The following is an 18,882-nucleotide window of genomic DNA, read 5'->3' as shown; positions in this document are numbered from 1 at the left end:
ATGGGCCCACTGGCACCCAACTGAGGTTTGAAAACACTTACAAATCTCTTTTTAATTCAAGAACCTGTCATGGCTCAGACTAAGCACCATGAATCCACCACTGTGGACCCTGAGATAAGATGCTCCCCGGACGAAAAGAGCAAAAGCTTCTTTCACACACACCTTCAAGGAAAGCAGAACACCATTCACTTCTCAGATCATCCACGACGTACTCCAGGGGTCAAGAAGTGTTCAGCGCAAACAGAAGAAGGGGGCAGCTCGGTACAGTTGGAAGTCCGTGTATTCTAAAGTGTTTCCCTTTCAATGTTTAGGAACTTCCAGGACGTTAATAGTATTTTAAGCTGTAAAATGGTAGGATAAGAGCTGGCTTGTGCTTTGCCTACTTAATTGATACACTAAATAAGAATGATATGTTAAATAAAGATTAAAATGAGTGAAAAAAATGTGTATCCCCCCCCCATAAAAAATTGTAGCACACGAACAGAGTCAAATAATTTCAACTCAGGAAAAAAAAATGCCTAAATGAAACAAGGACTGACTCTTATGAAGCTTGGCTTCTCAGGTCTGTGTCTCCAGAGGCTTTTTGTTGCACCCTCCTGGCCACCCCACCCCCCACGTCAGGTGCAGGAGCTCCCTCCCTTGCTCGCAGCTGGTTGCCCCCCTTGGAAAGGACTCAATGAAGTCAGGGGTCAGAAACTATAGCCCACAGGCCACATGCAGCTCAGTTCCTGTATTTGTAAGTGAAATTTTAGAGAAACCCAGCTGTGCTCATTGGTGGTATACCCTCCATGGCTGCCCTCATCCCACAGCGACAGCTGAGTAGTTTGCAACAGATGACTGATGGTGACCAAGCCCCAAATATTTACCATCTGATCCTTTGTAGAAGAAGTTTGCTGGCTCCCGGGTCAGTCCTTCATATTAAGGTGCAGCAGTTTTCTTTGTGACTCTGCCAGGGGTTACTTGGGTTTTAATAGGAGGTGATGTTTTTAATCTAAAAGAATTGGTGGCCAAGAACAGGATTTCAGTCATTAGCAATGAGATATTCAGGAGATGTTTTGGGGTGAAAGAATTTCTTAAGCTTGGTTCCTCATGCTCTACCTCCCCATCAACCCACCTGTGGGTCCACCTGTTGAGATGAAGGTGGGAGGGTTATGATGGTATGGAGAGAGAGAGCTGAAAAGAGAGGTAGGTCTGGAAGGATGGAAGGGTCTGTAGACGGCATTCCCTGGAGTGGGAAACACAGCCCCGGGGACTGGTATTTGTCTCGGTACCATGGACAAATGAACAAAAGCATTTTGCAGTTCATTTAAACAGAGTCAGATTCCTGACTTTGCTTGTCCCCTAATCTTTTTGCTTTTTTACTTTTCAAGAATATCCGACTTCACACACACACACACACACACACACACACACACACCAGAAACAAAACAAAAACAAAACCTTTATGGCTCATAAGAGACTTTCTGACGTTCCCTGGGCAGCATTACTTATCTGTAGGCAAGTCTCTACAACAGCAACAGAGAGCTCACAGCAGGGCCTTGCTATCAGGACACGGGGGCTCCACTCACCCCGCCTTACTGGGTAGACTTCACAAGACTTTGAAGTGGCCGCTGCACAAAATGGAAACAAGAGCATCTGGTTTCTCATCCCGAGGTGAATCAGAGGCTGAGCGTGCACGGGGAGTAATGACCATTCCTAACATTTGCGTTTGTTCAGGATATTAGTATTGCAGGTCCCAAAATGTTCTCTGGAACATTCTCCTGTTTAATCTTGAGGACCATCCTTTAATGTGAAAATTGCCATCCCCTTTTAAACAGGTAAGGAAATGAAAGGATCTGAAGGTTTAAATGACTCACCCTAGATCAAACAGCTGTTGGAGTTCTCCCAGAGTAGAGGGTTGACTCTTTGAGCCCAAATGAGAGGGAGCCTGGGCCCTCATCAAATGCAGAGACAGGCACAGTCCTTCTTGGAACTCCCGAATGCCAAGGTTTTGTCTCTTTTTAGGTACAAGAGTAGTATGTGACTACCTGAGAGAGGCATAGGCTCCGTCAGATGTTCCCATGAGCTACTCACATTGAATGCCAGGATGCCACTGCACACAGTTCCTGGACCCTCCTGGGATGGTGGCCACATACCATACTAACATTTAAGAGGGCTTTGCACAGACTAGAAAAATGCAGACCAATTATGCAAAGGTGTTCCTTCCCCCAGCTGACCGGCCCTGGGCCAGAGCTCAGCTCAGCAAGCTGAGCAGGCCAGAACCAGCTCCTGCGTCAGCCCTTCCCCCCAGACAAGGCATCATTGTCCAGGCACAGCTGACTGGTACAACCGTCCTGTGCCTACCCTGTTCAGAGACCTCCTTGCACTAGGAGGGGATCCTTCTCAAAAGAAAGAAAATCTTATGGAGAAGAACTGAATTCATCCAGGACAATAAACACTACACAGTTAATCATGAAGGTAACAGTCAGTCTCAACTCGGTACAGTTTGGGTGGTGATGACAGTCTTTCTGAGCTGGCTAACTGGAGCTGGTCGCCATCCAGGTCGTCCCCCTCCCACCTGGTTCTCTCTCTTAGCCAAGCCTGACTCTGTATCCCCATCAAGCCCATTTCCCCCATTAATTCATGTGCTCCCACACTTAATGGGAGGGAAAATACAGCTAACAGGAAGATAAAATTCTTCTTTGCAAGTGAGTGGGTGGCCATCCCCTTGAGCATGTCTCTAACACCCCAACACGGGCAATCCTGTTGAGATAGGACACCTCCCTCAAGCCTACACATTACCAAGAGACCAGCCACCATTGGAGCATGCTTGAGTCTCTTCCTGGTCCTCTACATGTTCTGGGAGCCTGCATCATTCCCTAACCTGGCGGGCAAAGTCCAGCTGAGCTCACTCACCTTTCCTGCTCAGGGGTCAAAGGCCACAGGAGCTCACAATCCTCTTTTGAGTTGTGTTTCCATAGGATTCAAAGGAAAAATGGATCCAAGAGCAAAATGACAGCTCCCATTAATCCTGGGAGAGACCGGTAAGGTCAACTTGGGGTGCAGCTATCAAGAAAGCAGAAGAGTTAGCTGGGAGCGTATGTTCCCTCTTCATGTGCCGCAACCAAGTAGCACTGAGAACAAGACCATAAGGCAGGCACGGAAATGGACCCCTAACTGAAAGCTTCAATTCTCACTAAACACATTCAATTTAAAGGCCCACCTTGCATTTTTTCAGAATGTGCCAGAAGCAATGCTGACAGTATTTCCAGTCTTGTTCTGATAGTTAGTGTGATCACAGTGCACATAAAAATCGCTGAATAAGCAAGTTTGTTTCAACAGCTCCCAGTCACCTTTTCTACACCTTCCCTTTAAAGTTCTTTTTTCCAGGCAGCCTGGGTGGCTCAGTGGTTTATCGCCACCTTCAGCCCAGGGCGTGATCCTGAAGACCTGGGATCAAGTCCCACGTCGGGCTCCCTGCATGGAGCCTGCTTCTCCCTCTGCCTGTGTCTCTGCCTCCCTCTGTGTCTCTCGTGAATAAATAAATAAAATCTTAAAAAAAGAATAAAGTTCTTTATTTCTTCCATGTTCAGATTTAGATTTTAGTCATTTTGTCAAAGGGCTTGGGGTTATGGTGACTGCAGTGGCCCTGGGTCCCTCACCATCAACTTTGGACAAATTATGAGTTGTCTAGAGAACTTTGACATTCTATTGTGTTTTCAGGAGTGTATTCTACACCAGATAAGATCGTGCCTTTGTGGTATTTACCTGCATCAAGGCAACCAAAATGATATAGGTAAAAAGTAGCCAAAGTATGTTTCCTAATGACATAAGAGTTTGTTAAAACAATTGATAAGAGGGTTATGGCTTTTGAAAATGATTATATAAAAAAAAGCCTTTTGATATTAAGTATACACAGAATAGAGTCACCAATAGGAGAGGAAACTCTACTCTGCTTCCTGTAGCAGACGATACCAGCTGCCATGATAATTGTGCTAAGACCATAGGACAGACCATCCAGTAGTGTTCAAATAATCCAGCTGCATACTACGAATTGAAGAATACATTAGAAAACAACCATTACTAGAAAATTACTTACTGGCATAGAGTCAAAATGCAAAATAGAGAATTTTGGCAAGTTTGCTGCTTTATAACCAACCGAAGATAAGCTGGAATCTATTGATGTGCTGTTGCACATGACAAAATCCTAGGTAGGAAAAATAGATAAATATGTGGTTCTGGAAAATAGTGACACTAAGACGGTATCTTAGTCAGTTTGGGTTGCTATAACGAAGTACATGGTCCGGACAATAGAATTACGAACAATAGAATTTTTTTTTTCCCACACGGTTCTGAAGGTTGGAAGCCTGACATCTGGGTAATAGCAAGGTCAGGTCCTGGTGAGGGTCCTCTTCTAGGTGGCAGACCAGACCGTCAACTTTTCCTTGTATCTCACACGGCTGTAAGCAGTGAGAGGAAGCAAGCTCTCTCATGACTCTTATGAAGGCGCTAATCTTATTCTGGAGGGCTCCACTTACACGGCAGTCAACAAATCCTAATTATCCCCAAAGGCTTCGCCCCCTAATACTGCCACTATGGAGGATAGTGAGTAGAGTTTCAACATCTGAATTATGTGGGGAGCGGGGTGTGTCACAAACATTCAGTCCATAAGAGGGGAACTGATATCCAGGAATATGAAAATATGGCAAGGAAGCTGTGATCTCTTCATCCCTAGCACACTGCTGGATGAGGAGTAGACGTTCAGAAAATGGCTGTTTTAAGGTAAACCAAGTTATTCTTGTCTGTGATAGGGTTCTACATCTACAAATTGGACAATTTGTGTGATTTAGAGGCAGTTCATATTTTGCTATCAATTTCCTCCAGAACATGTTGATAAATATTGCTAGTCAATAGGCCTTGTCCAGAAGAATGGGTTTTTACCACCAAAAGCCACCAATGGTACAAAATTACTTAATTTTTACTATCACCAAGGAAGAGGCTTTTAATTTCCCACAATGGAAATTCTAAGAAAAAACAACAATGACAAAAAACAAACAAACAAAAAAAACCAAACCAACCTTTTCAAGGCACTTTGTGGTATGGAGAAAATTTCAAGAAATAGCCAAACAGGGTAAAGGCTGGGGGAACCCTGCCCTAGCAATGACCCTAAGACTCACTTCCTGTAATTCATACATTCAAAGACTTTTCTCTCCCACATAAATACCTGTAGGGCAGTCATTCTCATGGGAGGCCTGTAGGGTTCCAGAAAGGGCTCATGGCTGCGCCCCTATGGCTGGGTGTCTAATGCTAACAGGTCAGTGTACAAAAGCTGCGAGCCAGCAGCAGGGAGTCTGCTTTTGCTTTCAAGCCGTCTGGGGGAAAATGCTGACAGGTCCTGCTACCTCTCTTCCTGTCTCTGCCTTCATGCTGATCTGTGTGTGCTTTTATAATCTCCTCACTTAAGACTCATTCTTCATCTTGGAAGAATCATGGAAACGAGTAACGAATTCGGACAACCTGTTAGTACCTATTCAGGTGAATCCCTCTTCATTAAGACAGCCCCCGAGTCGATTGTGAGGAGCTCATTCACACCACAAGACAGTTTCAGACCCCAGAAAAACAGAACTGGAAAGGAGTCTTAAGAAATCTTTCGTCGGACTCATCCTCTTCTTCTTCAGTAGGTGAGGCAACTGCGCCCACAGAGGGAAAACGAGCAGGCCAATGATCTTCTCATTCCTAAGTCGTACTTTTCAGGAAGGAAAGTTTTGCCACAGGCATTTCAGACTTTTTGGAACCATCAAAATGGATTCGATTTTAAAATATTTCACTTCTACATTCCCGGGAAGATACCCGTAATAGAGTGAAGGACAGCGGCCCCCGAAACGGAGTATGAATTAAGTACTATTACGTTTACAGGTGCGATTGTAAACCGTAGAATAATCGATCCTGTTGCATATCCAGATCAGTTTCAGTCTATCCTATTAACAACTTGTGCCCAGAATACATACCTATTATGGACAGAGTCATCCAGACAGGCAGTCAACGAACATCCTTGGATTATATATTGACACAAATACGCGTTTAACACTTAAGGAGAGACAAACTGTGAGCAAAGTCAAGGTCACCTCGTTGGCTCTTGCTGACCTCTGTAGCCACCCTCTCAGCTGCCTTGTTCACACTCTCCGGCATCATTTCTACAACTTGCCCTTGTGATTTTTCAAGTAGCAGCTGTGTGAGCAACTACTCGCGCACGCGCATGCACACATGATGCTCCTTGGAACAAAAGCTGGCACAGAACATTAACTCAATTCAATGGGGGAAGAAAATGCTTTTCTTTCTTTTCCTTTCTTAAACCTTGGTGCAGGCACCCTTCTTGGGGGCACGCTGTCAGTCTGGGCCTTTGTCTTGGCTGGCTCCTGATTTTTTAATGCATGCGGAAAACCCCACTCCTACAAACGCAGTCCATGGAGGCCACTTTGGATTGCTGCCACCTGCCCTCGCTGTATTAAGAACCATGGATCCATTGCTATTACGGATCCTGAAGCAGAGCCAAGAAGAAATCTCAAAGGGTCCTCTCCCTAGACATGTGTGAGTGGAATAAAAATGAGACACAAATGATAGCATGAAGACTCCAGCACTCCTGGGGAGAAGCGAGGGGCTGTGTTATGGGCCAGGAGGACGTTCTGGTTCTTGGGCGAGAAATGAAACTAAAACGTGTTATCCTTTACATATTAAGTTCCTCAGGACTATCGTCAACAGGGTGGGTCTTTTTCTATTTTTGGGGGTTTTTTTGTTGTTGTTTTTCCCCTCAGAGTGGGAATTGAAGTTACTTAACACAAAGGCACACGTTCAAGGCTGAGCAGGCCCCAGTTGAGAGATGTCTTCATGACTTTCTAAGTACCCAAGGGTTCCCATCCTGCTGAGCAGATAACCGAGGAAGCAAATACATTCATTTATACTAAAGTGTTAGAGACTTAATGCGGTACTTCTCCCAGGGGTGTCTGCACTCCAGAGGCACCTGCCTCTCAGAGGCCCTGTAAGAGGGAACAATATCTGACCTACAAGAGTACATAGAACTAGCGGTAGAATTTCAGGCAACAAGTTTTCAAATCACCCTACCCTGGAGACCACCTATTAATAAATATAAGGGAGCATCCAAATGCAACTGCCTGATGAGGTGACAGGCAAAAAAGGGAGTGTTGTACATAATAAACCTGGAAGGGTAAGTCCTGATTCTGCTGTATTTTCTTCCTCCTTCCTTCACTAGGCCTCATGATGGTTTCTGCAACTTCCTGCTGCCAATTCCATTGCCCCTGTGACTAAACCCATTCTGAAGACTCAGCAAAGCATGTCCCAGGTTTTATTGGTAGAGATCAACTCAGTGCTGAGTTCAGTGCAAAACGAAATTAAAGGTCAAAAACAATGCCACCGAATAGAAAAAGAATGGCAAAAATTCAGGTAGAAACGTTAGGCCACACAGGAGCTGGCACCAATAGCGCACAGAGCCTCAGGAATCACTAATGTTTTAATGGGAAAAGACACTCAGCTAATGATGCGTGATTGGTTGTTGTTTCCCAGCCCCCCTTTTATTATGAGAGTAAGAAGAGAAGAAAACCCATTTGGTTGTGTCAGGGCCAGAGGATTTATTAGATATTTGCTGACCAACTGCATCTCAGTGATTCTCCTTCATTCCTTCAAACTCCTGTATTATCCCCTCTTACTACAGCCTCCAGCTCCAGCAAGACACAATCACAGTGATTCCGCCTCCGCCTGGCACGGGGGCCAGGAGGAGAGGTCCGCCCCCGGGGTGGGCAGCCCAGGGGTGCCTGGCTGGGAGAGGACTCAAAAGCAATAATAAACCAACTGAGAAGCCAGTCTGCTTTCTATTATCACCACGGCGAGCGATTCTAAACAATATCAGTAATATACTGCTCTCCCCCAACCAAAAAAAAGATCTTTTGTTGGGCTAGGTTCTAAAGAACTGTAGCAATTGCTGTTGGGTTTTAATAATATAAATGTAAGCTTTGACTTCGTACATTTTTTTATTGCTTCTCCTTTAGTAAACAGATTCTGCGTGGAAGCTGATTCGGAGAATTAACTCCATGCGTTCACTCTGAAAGTAAGCACACAACGAAGCTTGCCCCGGGCCCACGTCTCCCACTCCTCTGCTACTATTCTTGCATTCAAACAACTGAGTCGAGATAAATACTGATAGCAGGGTTAACTGTAGAGACACACGGAACTTGAGTCATTTCTATTTTGTCGTGCTATGTGGCCGCTTGGGAGTTTTTGATTTTTTTTACTGTGTTTAAATGTTCTGGGATTTATTGTGAAAGCAGATTCTTATGCATCTCTGCCAAATGCATCCTTATGTTTAAGACTTGTCCTATTTCTTTGATATGTTGCTTCATGTGAAAGAAGCCTTTCAAAATTAAAATTAATAAGAAGGGTTCTTTGATCAAAGACAGATTGACACTTCATGAATATGGGAAGAAAAACAAGTTTGACAAAGTCACTGACAAATCTGCAGAAGTTAATGGCAAAAACAGAAACTGTAAAATAACTATTCATCACTGTGAGAGAACAATAAGTAGGTCTACGTTTTCATCTCTTTCTTAAAAAAACACGCTAACGAAATTAAAAATAGTACTCCATGAGTCTTTTCCTCTTGTGGAATATGATATTTATTTTTTTAAAAAATTTTAATGATAGGATATAACATTTTGTAAAAGAACATTTCTTTTCGGGCCATTGTTATTGGTTTCACAGTGTGATTATTGTTAAAAATAATTTTGTCCTATAGGAAGGGGGTATTAGAAATGATCTGCTCTGGGGGATCCCTGGGTGGCTCAGCAGTTTAGCGCCTGCCTTTGGCCCAGGGCGTGATCCTGGAGTCCCGGGATCAAGTCCCGTGTCGGGTTCCCTGCGTGGAGCCTGCTTCTCCCTCCTCCTGTGTCTCTGCCTCTCTCTCTCTCTCTCTCTCTCTCATAAATAAATAAATAAATAAATAAATAAATAAATAAATAAATCTTTAAAAAAAAGAAAAGAAAGAGATGATCTGCTCTGGGTGTCAAATATTAGTCCCAGCACCCTAATCTTTTTATGTTATTTTAAGATTTTATTTATTTATTTGAGAGAGAGAGAAGGAGAGATTACGAGCAGGGGTGGAGGGAAGAGCAGAGGGAGAAGCATACTCCCTGCTGAGCAGGGAGCCTGATGTGAGACTCCATCCCAGGACCCTGGGATCATGACCTGAGCCGAAGGCAGACGCTTAACCGACAGGCACCCTTCAGCACCCCAATCTATTACCTACTCTATTTTGGAGCTCCCTGACTCTGCCTCCCGTACAGTCTCAACCCCTACCCCACCAGGACCTGTCAGAGAAGTATTAGGGAAGGCAGACCTGAGCACTTTCAGTAGTTCATCTCTCCTCCCAAGTTCTTTCTCCCACTTTTTCTTGCAGAGAAGGGAGTTGGGTTGCAAAATTAGAAGGGTTAAAAGGCGTTCCTCCACTCTCTTTTCCCACTAACTGAGAGTAGAGATGAGCACAGGTCTGACCCCCCAGGATCTGCCTACTTGTGAGGCTGGGGAGGGGCGGGGGGGACGATTCAGCTAGCACAAGCTTCCCTGGACTCTCGGGACCCATGTCACACCAGAAGCCCTCAGGGGCTTTCCTTTCTGGAGTGAGTCTGATAACCCAAATCTTAGCACCCTCCTGATACCTGGAGAACACTTGGTCCTAAAATGCTGCATTAATCAGCACATCCCTCCCAGCTTCCACACCCCAGCGTCACCCCTAATCCCACAGAGAGAAGGGAGTTGACATTTTGGTCCACACACACCACCTCCCTCCCAACTCGGGCCAGCCTGATGCCCCCAATTCTGAATAAACAACTCTGAGTAAGAGGGAAGATTTTCCCCACCCAAATTTAGCACAGTATCATCATCACTGGTCCGTTCTCAGAAGGGCTCTAAGTCGTCTAACGGAGATTCATTATGTCATTAAGCAGAACAGTTCCTTCATGTTGGTAACGGGGAGAAATGATGATATTTATTTTTCATTTTTACTTACGGAATATAATGAATTCCACTGATGACCTATTTCTGAAACCCACCAATCAAAGGAAATTGTAAAGTTCACCATAGTAACAGCTCAGTGTCAGTCGCCTGAGTGAGAACCACACAGCATAGGAGGCCCCGGCCAATCACCAGGCAGGGTAATGTTACCATCTCATAGCAACCAAGAGATCTGCATGGCAACATCAGTTGCTATATGAAAGAAAAATTAGAAACAATATTCTGCTAGGGAGAAATAAAAGTATTAACTGTTAAGTCATACTTGAGTCATGGTTGGAGGACCTACCCCAGAATATCCACCTAAACATAGCTCCGATGATACCTGTCAGATCCAAGAGTCCATGTGCTAGGAACCCCTCACCCACCACCCACTGGAACCACCAGCGCAGCGCATGAAAGAGAGGGGACTATCCATAGAACAGACCACTTCTGAGTAGGAAGAGAAAGAGTCCTTGAATACTAGGAGCAGTAGGCAGATTTGCAGGATAAATTACACATAAATCATTGCATTTAATCCCGTGAGGGAGGCAGGGCAGATATTATTATCATCACTAAGTTTTCCATTTGCTGCCCCCCCGCATCCCAAATCTGTTCCTCCCCCAGCCTTAACTATCTCAGGGAATGACACCACTATTCTTCAAATTGCTCAGACCCCAAACCTCACAGGCCTCCTTGACTTTTTTTTTCTTTTTCTCACGCTCAATCCAATCCATCAGCAAACCCTGCTATTTCTCCTTTCAAGAAATGTCCAGAATCCATCCAGTCCCACACCCACCTTCCACAGCTATATCCTGGTCCAAACCACTATCATGCCTTCCTCCTAACCCATGTCCCTGCTTCTTGGCCTTGCCCACCTACAGTCTATCCTCAAGATGGCAGCCAGAATGACTCTTCCAGAACACAAATCCTAGGCTCACAAACCTCTAGGGATTCTTCATCCTCTCTCAAGTAAAAACCCAAGTCCTTACCATGGTCTTAGCTTAGCTAAGCTAAACTAAGCTCCTTAGCTCCCTCTTGCTCCCCTCTGACCCAACAGCTTTGCTCACCTGCTCCAGCCATACTGGTCTCCTTGCTGTTCTCCTGGCACATCGTACTCCCTCTTTTGAACTAGCTATTTCTTCTGCTTGGAGCATCCTCCCCCCAAATACCCTCATGGTTCACTCACTTCCTTCAAGTGTTCGCAAATGTCACCTCATCGGTGAATCCTTTTCTGGTCTATTTTAAAACTGGATTCTTTGTACCCACACCATTAGCCTATGGCCCCTAACCCTCTTCCCTGGTAGTGGGCACCCAGAACAACGCCTGGCATTTAGTAAGTACCTAATGAATATCTCATCGTGAATAAAAGAAGCACTGTTATACGGATAAAGTAACTGAGCTCAAGAAGCAAAAAGACTTAACTCAGAGGCTCACAGCCAGACCTCAATTCAGATTTGCCAATGACTACCCCAAACTATGTCCTGCCCACCCTACCACATTGTCATTTCCTTTTCCAGATCTGCTACTTCTACTAAGTGCCATGAACCCATTAATTCCCTGGGATGGGAAGAGGGACCACTGAGCTGATAAGGTGTCGGGGGGTGGGGGGACACGGCCACACCAGCAGTGGAGAGTGGGGGTGAGCTGGCCCAGGGCGAGAGTGGTGCGCAAGGGACACTTCCCGGTGAGTCAGGAAGTGTGGCTGGGGCCATGTCCGCTGGACAGTTACACCCCACTGGCGATGACCTACCCCACCCCTCTGCTTGGTGGTAGACCATCCAGCAATTCCTATCTCTTTGTCCATGCAGGTAGAAACAAGGATTTAAATGGAATTTTCAGTCTGTGGAAAGTTTCAATTCTTATTGGTTTATTCTGAAAGATTCTCAGAGTTGCATTGAGTGTACATGGTATGACTGGTAGGAAAAACAAAACAAAACAAATAGAAAAGTCCAATCACCAAATATGTTTTCCAGTCAGTACAATAGTTTTGAAGTTTGTTTTTGTTTTTGTGTTTAAACAGAAGCCACCTCATGTTATGGTATGATGTGGAATATTGTTTTGGTTAAAACTATGCTAAAAACTGGTAGTGGTATGCCTACGTTTCCCACCCTGATTCTCATAGCACTTGGTGGAGGAGGAGACGGGTGAGGCAAGGGGAGAGGCTGCCCAGAAGCAGGGCAGGGAGTGGAAGAAAGCTAAGGCAGGAATATGTCCCTTCCATGGCCTGTATCAGTGACTAAGAAATGCCGGTCCAGACACAGACACCATCTTTGGTGACAGACCTGTCACCAGCACCATCTTTGCTCTGTTTCATGCCACCAATTTAGCTCAATATTGACAGAAAAGGAAATGCCAATGCCATGCTCATGAAGGTTCATGTTGCTAAAGGTTGCAGAGCACATACTGTTCTACAATCACTTCCTTGCTGACATAAACCTCACAAGTGAGATGTTTCATTACTCATTACTGAGAACCCAGGATGGTGAGCTCTCTGCACAGACTGGGGCGTCGAGGGTGGGCATGAAGAGCAAATGGAGTTCGGAGGCCTCGAAGGTTCCATCGAAACTTCTGACCTGGTGGGGAGGAAAGAGCAGGTGTGTGTTAAAGTGACGACCCCTTCTCAGCTGTATCTCATTCCTCCCAGTATTTTTCCTCAGAAGCAGACTTCAACTTAACTAGGGAAAAATGAAAGACCTGTTACAGATTCCTGAATTAAAAAAAAAAAAAATTCTAGCTTGACTTTACAGAACACATGAAGCCAAAGGATCTGGGCATTCTGACATAGTCCACGGCAGTTTCTACCCAGACTAAACTTTCTGGCTCTTTAGCCTGAGAAGCAGACATCGCTCTGCATTTAAAGGTGATTTTAACTGCATTAACTAACGTCAGGGCCACCAGTTCATGTCTATATTTTTCGAGCAGTGACAGCTCTCACCTCTGCAGTGCCGCTGCCCTTCACCACCCTGGACCTGAATGTCCTGAGCGTTCATTACTTGGACCAAGCAGGCACGCGCGTATTTGCAGGTACCATAGAAGACAGTGTGATCTAGAGGAAAGGGCCCTGGACCCAGAGAGATGGGAGCTCCAGCTCTGAGACTTGCTGAGAGCTTTTTGGCAGATGACTTATCCTTCCCTCCCTGCAGCTCTGTCATCCGTACAGTGAATACAAACATACTTGACTTATAGAAGTTCGAAGTGAGGAGTAAATGTTGGGGCAGGGCCTGTACAGTGCAGGGACATAGCAGAGGCTCAGTTATTATTTTAAAAGTAAATACATAAACACATGGACCAAGAGATGCTCAAAATGGGAATGTAGCTTTCTAACTGGCTCTCTCAATCCTTGCTGAGCTAATCACGTATGTACTGATTTCTTAGGAGAGAACTGAAGCGTAAGCAATCCCATCCTTGAAAAGGAGCTACCCCATCCCCCAAGCTTAGAGACAAGTCTTCTACATTTTCCTCAAAATGGAACATCGGTTTGCTTGTCAACATACTCAAGGACAAAGCCTCTCAGTTCAATGACATTAAGTATTACATTTAGGCACAAGGTTTCTCTTCGGATTTTTGCAACCCCTTGCCCCGTCTCACCACAACTATGGTTAAGGACAGCGTCATCTTTGACTCACTAGCCACACGTCCTCTGCTAACCTGTGAGTCCATAAAAACTATCTGTATAATCATGGTGTAGATTTCAGGCTATAAATCCTGTTTAAATGCACATGCCCAAACCTGAAGTGGGTTGGAAACAGTCTTTTGACAGATGAGGTCCCAATTTTAAATGACGTAAAACAGGGCTGTATGCTAGGCCCCTCTCCCTCCAGACCATCCGGGTTAATTATTTGGCACCGCTACCAGGTTGAGTTCGAGGATGCCCTCCAGCCAGCAGAGAGAGAGAGAGAGACAAGAGTCTTCCCTGGTGCTCCTGTGAATTTACTGTTCGGAACTTGGGGCAGCTTCTGAAGCTGTCGGGCCTGTCATTCGATGACTGTTGGAAGGTCCAGCGGAGCATAAGCTGTAGCCCTAGAGGTTAGGGAGGGGCAGTGCTGACACTAAGGCCCACCTCAGGCTCTGGCTCCTCAGCGGCTACTCAGGTGGGAACTTTGGACCTGCAGGGCCACAGGTGTGGAAGGAAGGATGCTTGCACACGATGCACGGCTAAGGCTGGCCAGACGGCCTGCGAGCGCCTCCAGTGCTCCTGCCTCAGGTGCCCCGGATAAGCCGGCCTCTCCAGGACGCTAATGAGGGGATCCTTGGAAAGAACCCTGACCCTCGGGGCAGCAGTTGAGGCCTGCAGAGCACAGAGCAGGAGCGGGGCGGTGAGCGGCTTCCAGGGAGGGGCTGCGCGACCTGCTGGCCTTCTGAGGGCAAGGGAGGACCGTGCTTCGCAGGGCCCCATATGTCACAAACCCAAAGAGAACAATGTTAAGGAACATTTGTCACCCAGGCTCTGGGTCTCAGATGTGGTGCTCTGAGACCCCACCCCTACACATCTTCTTTCCTGGTCTTGGTTCAGGCTCCCGGGAAACATTTCCCCGCACCTCTTGCCCCCAAATGCTGTCGCGGATGGTGGCTTCTGCTGCTGTGAACACCGCGTCCCCACGGTGAGGGTGGGAGGCTGAGCGGTCAAAGCACTCAGGTAGGAGAGGAGGAGGATTGACACCCCAGCCTTTCTCCCCACTGCCAGTGGGGTACTTGATGGCCTAACAAAGTGATGTTTTGCGGGAGTGCTGCGAGGCAACTTTTTTTTTAATGTGTCAGTTTGTGGATCAAACAATGGCACATATTTTCTAATTTGTTAGCTTGATTTAAAACATCGAAATAGGGATGCCTGGGTGGCTCAGCTGTTGAGCATCTGCGTTCGGCCCAGGCTGTGGTCCTGGGGTCCTGGGATCGAGTCCCACATCCGGCTCCCTGCATGGAGCCTGTTTCTCCCTATGCCTGTGTCTCTGCCCCTCTCTCTGTGTTTCATGAATAAATAAATAAAATATTTTAAAAAATAAAAACAAAACATTGAAATAACTCCATGGAGGTATTAGTCTGAGCCCACCCCCCAGATGTCAGGGACCCGTCTGTGAGTGACCCAGGACCTCGCCGTGGGAAGGAGCAGGACTGGAGCACCCAAGGCAGCAATTCCACTGCGTGGGGATCATTACCTTTACATGGTTACCTTTACATCTGTTACCCGGAGCTCCTATGGCTCTCCCAGGGGGCATAGCCTGAAAAGGCCAGTGTTACCAAACTGAAACCAAAATCACCCTGTTTGGCAAACACCCTCTAATGCTGCTGTGGATGCTCCCTAATGGGCCCCAGCAACAGATCCACGGAGGGAGCCTACTGAGGGGCTGGCTTGGAGTAGGAGGAGTGCTTTTCCATAGGACTTCCACTCTCCTCCCTTCTTGGGGAATGTAGGAGAGAGCATCTCCCACTTCTGTCCCCACCAACTTGCTTTTGCTACCCAAGGAAGGAATGGCTGACCCGGTCGCTCAGAGCTCGAATTTTTTCTGCCATATTCTTATAGGTGGCGGGGTGATTGGGTCTTGGAACAGGAGAAACAGGCTCTGGCCTATAGAATTCAGTTTTTCCTTCCCACTCCTGTGTTTCCCGTCTCCATGTAGTGGGAAAACCAAGAAGGGGTTCTCACCAGGGGAGGATAACTATTCTCCTTCTCTCCCTGTTCAGCCCTGGTTGGGTGAGTGAGAGGGTGTTTGACCTACCCAGCCAGCTGGGTTAGTGGTTGGAATCTGTGCCCCAGGTATTGTCCTGGGCCTGAAGGCACATGTGACTTCATGAATCCCATGGCAGAGATTTCAAGGTCAGAGACAGGAGGTCATAGACCCAAATCATACTTCCTAACATATTTTGCCAGAATCCCTGTATTCGACAAGGTAGGCTAAGTGGCTGTAAAGACAACGTGGAAGATCATCTCTCTTGTGTTTCAACCTAAGGTGACCTCCTCTGGGTTGCCAGACAGCTCGGCTCCACACAGTCATCCTGGGTCCCCGGCTGACAGCACCTGTCCCATCTTCAATGTGTGGTTTCCAAGGCTGCTCTATTCCAGCCATCCAGAAGGAGGGTAGAGAGCAGTCCAGGGCCAGAGATTCCACCCAAGCAAATGAGGTGGAGGTTGCCCATGTTGCTTCTTCCCACATCCCACTAATGGGAGCTCAGTTGAAAAACCTCATCTACTCTACAAGAGGCCAAGAAATGGGAGCATGGATTTTGGTAGACAGAATTCTCTACTATGGAGGAGTTATTGAGCTTTGGAAGGAACTACAGTCTGCACTTTTACTCAAAGGTGGACACTCTATAGGAACATGCTACAATGTTCGTTTGTGTATACCTGGGTAGTAGACTGGTAAGTTATTCATAAAAATGCTCAAGCCCAAACCATCTTTTGCCTATAAAGTGTTAGAGAACTCTTTTCATGTGTTCTATTACTTGAGCAGATTCAAAGATTTGGGGATAAAAATAAATACAGGTTCTTCTTATACACCTCATGTAGGCTGTCTTAGGATGGAAGAGTCCACCTTAGGACTCCCAGCTTAATACATCTTTAACAGCTTTATTGCCCATCAAATAAATCAATGATTTTATGACCCATTTCTGGTAAAGAGTAAGTTGTGGCACCTTTTAATTAAGAGACACAGCCAAAAGGATATATTAGTTTCATTCATTTAGGTTCTCCAAGCAATAATCCTAACTTCCTATATTGCCAACTTCTCTAGGTGAGATAATTAGAAAGTCATATATCTGGACATATAATTTTAGTTGCCATTCTCTGTACCCCACAAAAAATATTGATGAGGTTTTTTTTAAGTTATGCACCTGAGATTTTTGAGGCACAATATTTTAAATATCTATTTAGGATCATTTATTTTCTTTCATTAAATCGTAGTTGAACACTTCATCCTTTAAGTTGCTCATGATTTCTCATATAAGCACTCATGCAGTAAATTCCTAAAATCCTGACCTGGAAAATTTTCTATCTTTAAATGAATATAATGCATTTTTTTTCCTTACAAGAACCATACAATTTATCCACTCCCCTGTTCGTTCTTGTTTCTAAGAAGTTGATTTAATAATCAACTATAATGACTGGTTATATTCTGGTGCCTTAAATCTATATGCCCCAGCTTGTTTTATGTTTTCATAAACTTTTTTACTTTGGAATAATTTTAGATTTATAGAAAAGTTGTAAAATAGTACAAATAGTTAGTATACCTTTCATCCGGTTTCCCCTAACATTAACATCTCAATTATTTGTCAAAACTAAGAAATTTACATTGGTGCAATATTATTAACTAAGCCACAGACTCTGGACAACACCAGTTTTTCCACTGATGTCCTTTTTCTGCTGCAGGATACTATACTGCATTTACACCAGCTGGCTTTAATAGAAATATAGTATCCTGGCTAAAAATCATTCCTAAGAAATTTAATGACTAGAAACTAGAATGCATTTATTTATTTAAAATTTGCAAAAGATTTTTTTTCTCAAAAAAAAAAAAAAGGTAGAGACATTAATTTATACTTAGGGCAAACCATTCCTTTGTTTGGGGGGAAAAACTCTGGGATGTTTAGTTACACAAATATAAAGCAAGTACCCATACTGTGTGTCTGTTGATGCCTTTGGAACAACCTTAAGTAAATTTAAATATGATATTAGCTGTTGGTTTTCAATGTAAACTAAAGGTTCTATTATGCAATTTAGTTGGGTTGAAGGTATGTGTATTTTAGTTTTGTGTGTCTGCAGGAAATGGTCATAAGTAGAATCATTCACTTAAAATGAGTGAATGCTCCTACTATCAGTCATCCTGGGAGAAGACAGCTCTTGGGACAGAAAATGGGGACTTGGGAGGAAAGCCCTGGATCTCAGCTAGGGATGAGGAGTCTTTCTTCTCTCCTAGCCTTGGATTTCAAGTCATGAAGATGAGTCATGAGATGGATTCCCAGCAGCAGAGATGAGCCAGCCAGACCTGGCTACCTGGACACAGGTTGAGCACCACCAGTCTCGTGAGGCTGGATTTGGATCTGCTGGGCTCTAACAGCCGCAAAATTGAGATACCCACTAAATTGTACTTCTCCTGTGCTAAACTCTCAAATAAGTCTTACCCAAAATTGCAACTTAGTCTCAGCTGTTCTATGGGGAAGTTAAGGGTCAGGCTTGGGAGGGAGTGGCAAAGAAGAAATCTGTAACCTCTCTCCAAATGCCACAGGCAGTCTGGCTTAGAGAAGAAGCTACAGGTTTTACGTCTCTAAATACATGTAAGACCTCATTCTCAAGACCTCTAAGAAATATCTAGGCGCGTTTGATGGAGAGTTAACTTCTGGTGGTGCCAGGCAAATGGGGTATTAAATGTGACTTAGTTTCATGGCCCCAGACTACAAAGGTCTAAATGTACTAGGATATACTGGTGATTCTGCTCTGGTTTATTTTAATTGCTTCAATTCATTTATTCATGCATTCATACTTATGGAGCACCTGCTCGGTGTCAGGCACAGTTCTGGGCACTGAGAATGAAGGAGGAAAAAAAAGACAAATCTGACTTCATAAAAAAACGTCCCTACTCACATGGAGGAAAAGACATTGCAGAGTACATTGTGTGCCTTCTAAATTCTATTGAGGAGTGTAGAGAATTATCAATATTTTAATTTCTAAAGCTATGATTTTATTTAGGTATAGTTTTACTACTGATAAAAAGAACTCTGATTGGATCCTTAAAAATTAGAAGGATTTATTAGATGTGGTTCATCAAGGAGGTTTGGGGAGCACATCTCCAAACTAAAATAACTTTCTGAGAAGAGAAAGGGCCCTCTTACGACTTTTAACTCTCCTGTACCCCAGGC

At 44.9% G+C, this 18,882-nt stretch overlaps 1 long non-coding RNA gene across 4 annotated transcripts in view; it reads right to left on the bottom strand.

The window, feature by feature from the left end:
- Positions 1-18,882, bottom strand: part of LOC102153572 — a 133,813-nt gene that overhangs the window by 27,529 nt on the left and 87,402 nt on the right. For 2 of the 4 annotated variants that reach the window (XR_005366142.1, XR_005366147.1), the window contains one exon: positions 11,882-12,608. The exons of the other annotated variants lie outside the window; for them this stretch is intronic. This is a non-coding gene — a long non-coding RNA (uncharacterized LOC102153572). Of the gene's footprint in view, positions 1-11,881; positions 12,609-18,882 lie in introns of those variants that run through there. 4 annotated transcript variants of the gene reach the window in all.

This window comes from Canis lupus, chromosome 10 (genome assembly GCF_011100685.1).
Source record: "Canis lupus familiaris isolate Mischka breed German Shepherd chromosome 10, alternate assembly UU_Cfam_GSD_1.0, whole genome shotgun sequence".
NCBI classification, from domain to species: Eukaryota; Metazoa; Chordata; class Mammalia; order Carnivora; family Canidae; genus Canis; species Canis lupus.
The sequence above is the reverse complement of the archived record's forward strand: the minus strand, read 5'-3'. Positions and strand labels throughout refer to the sequence as shown.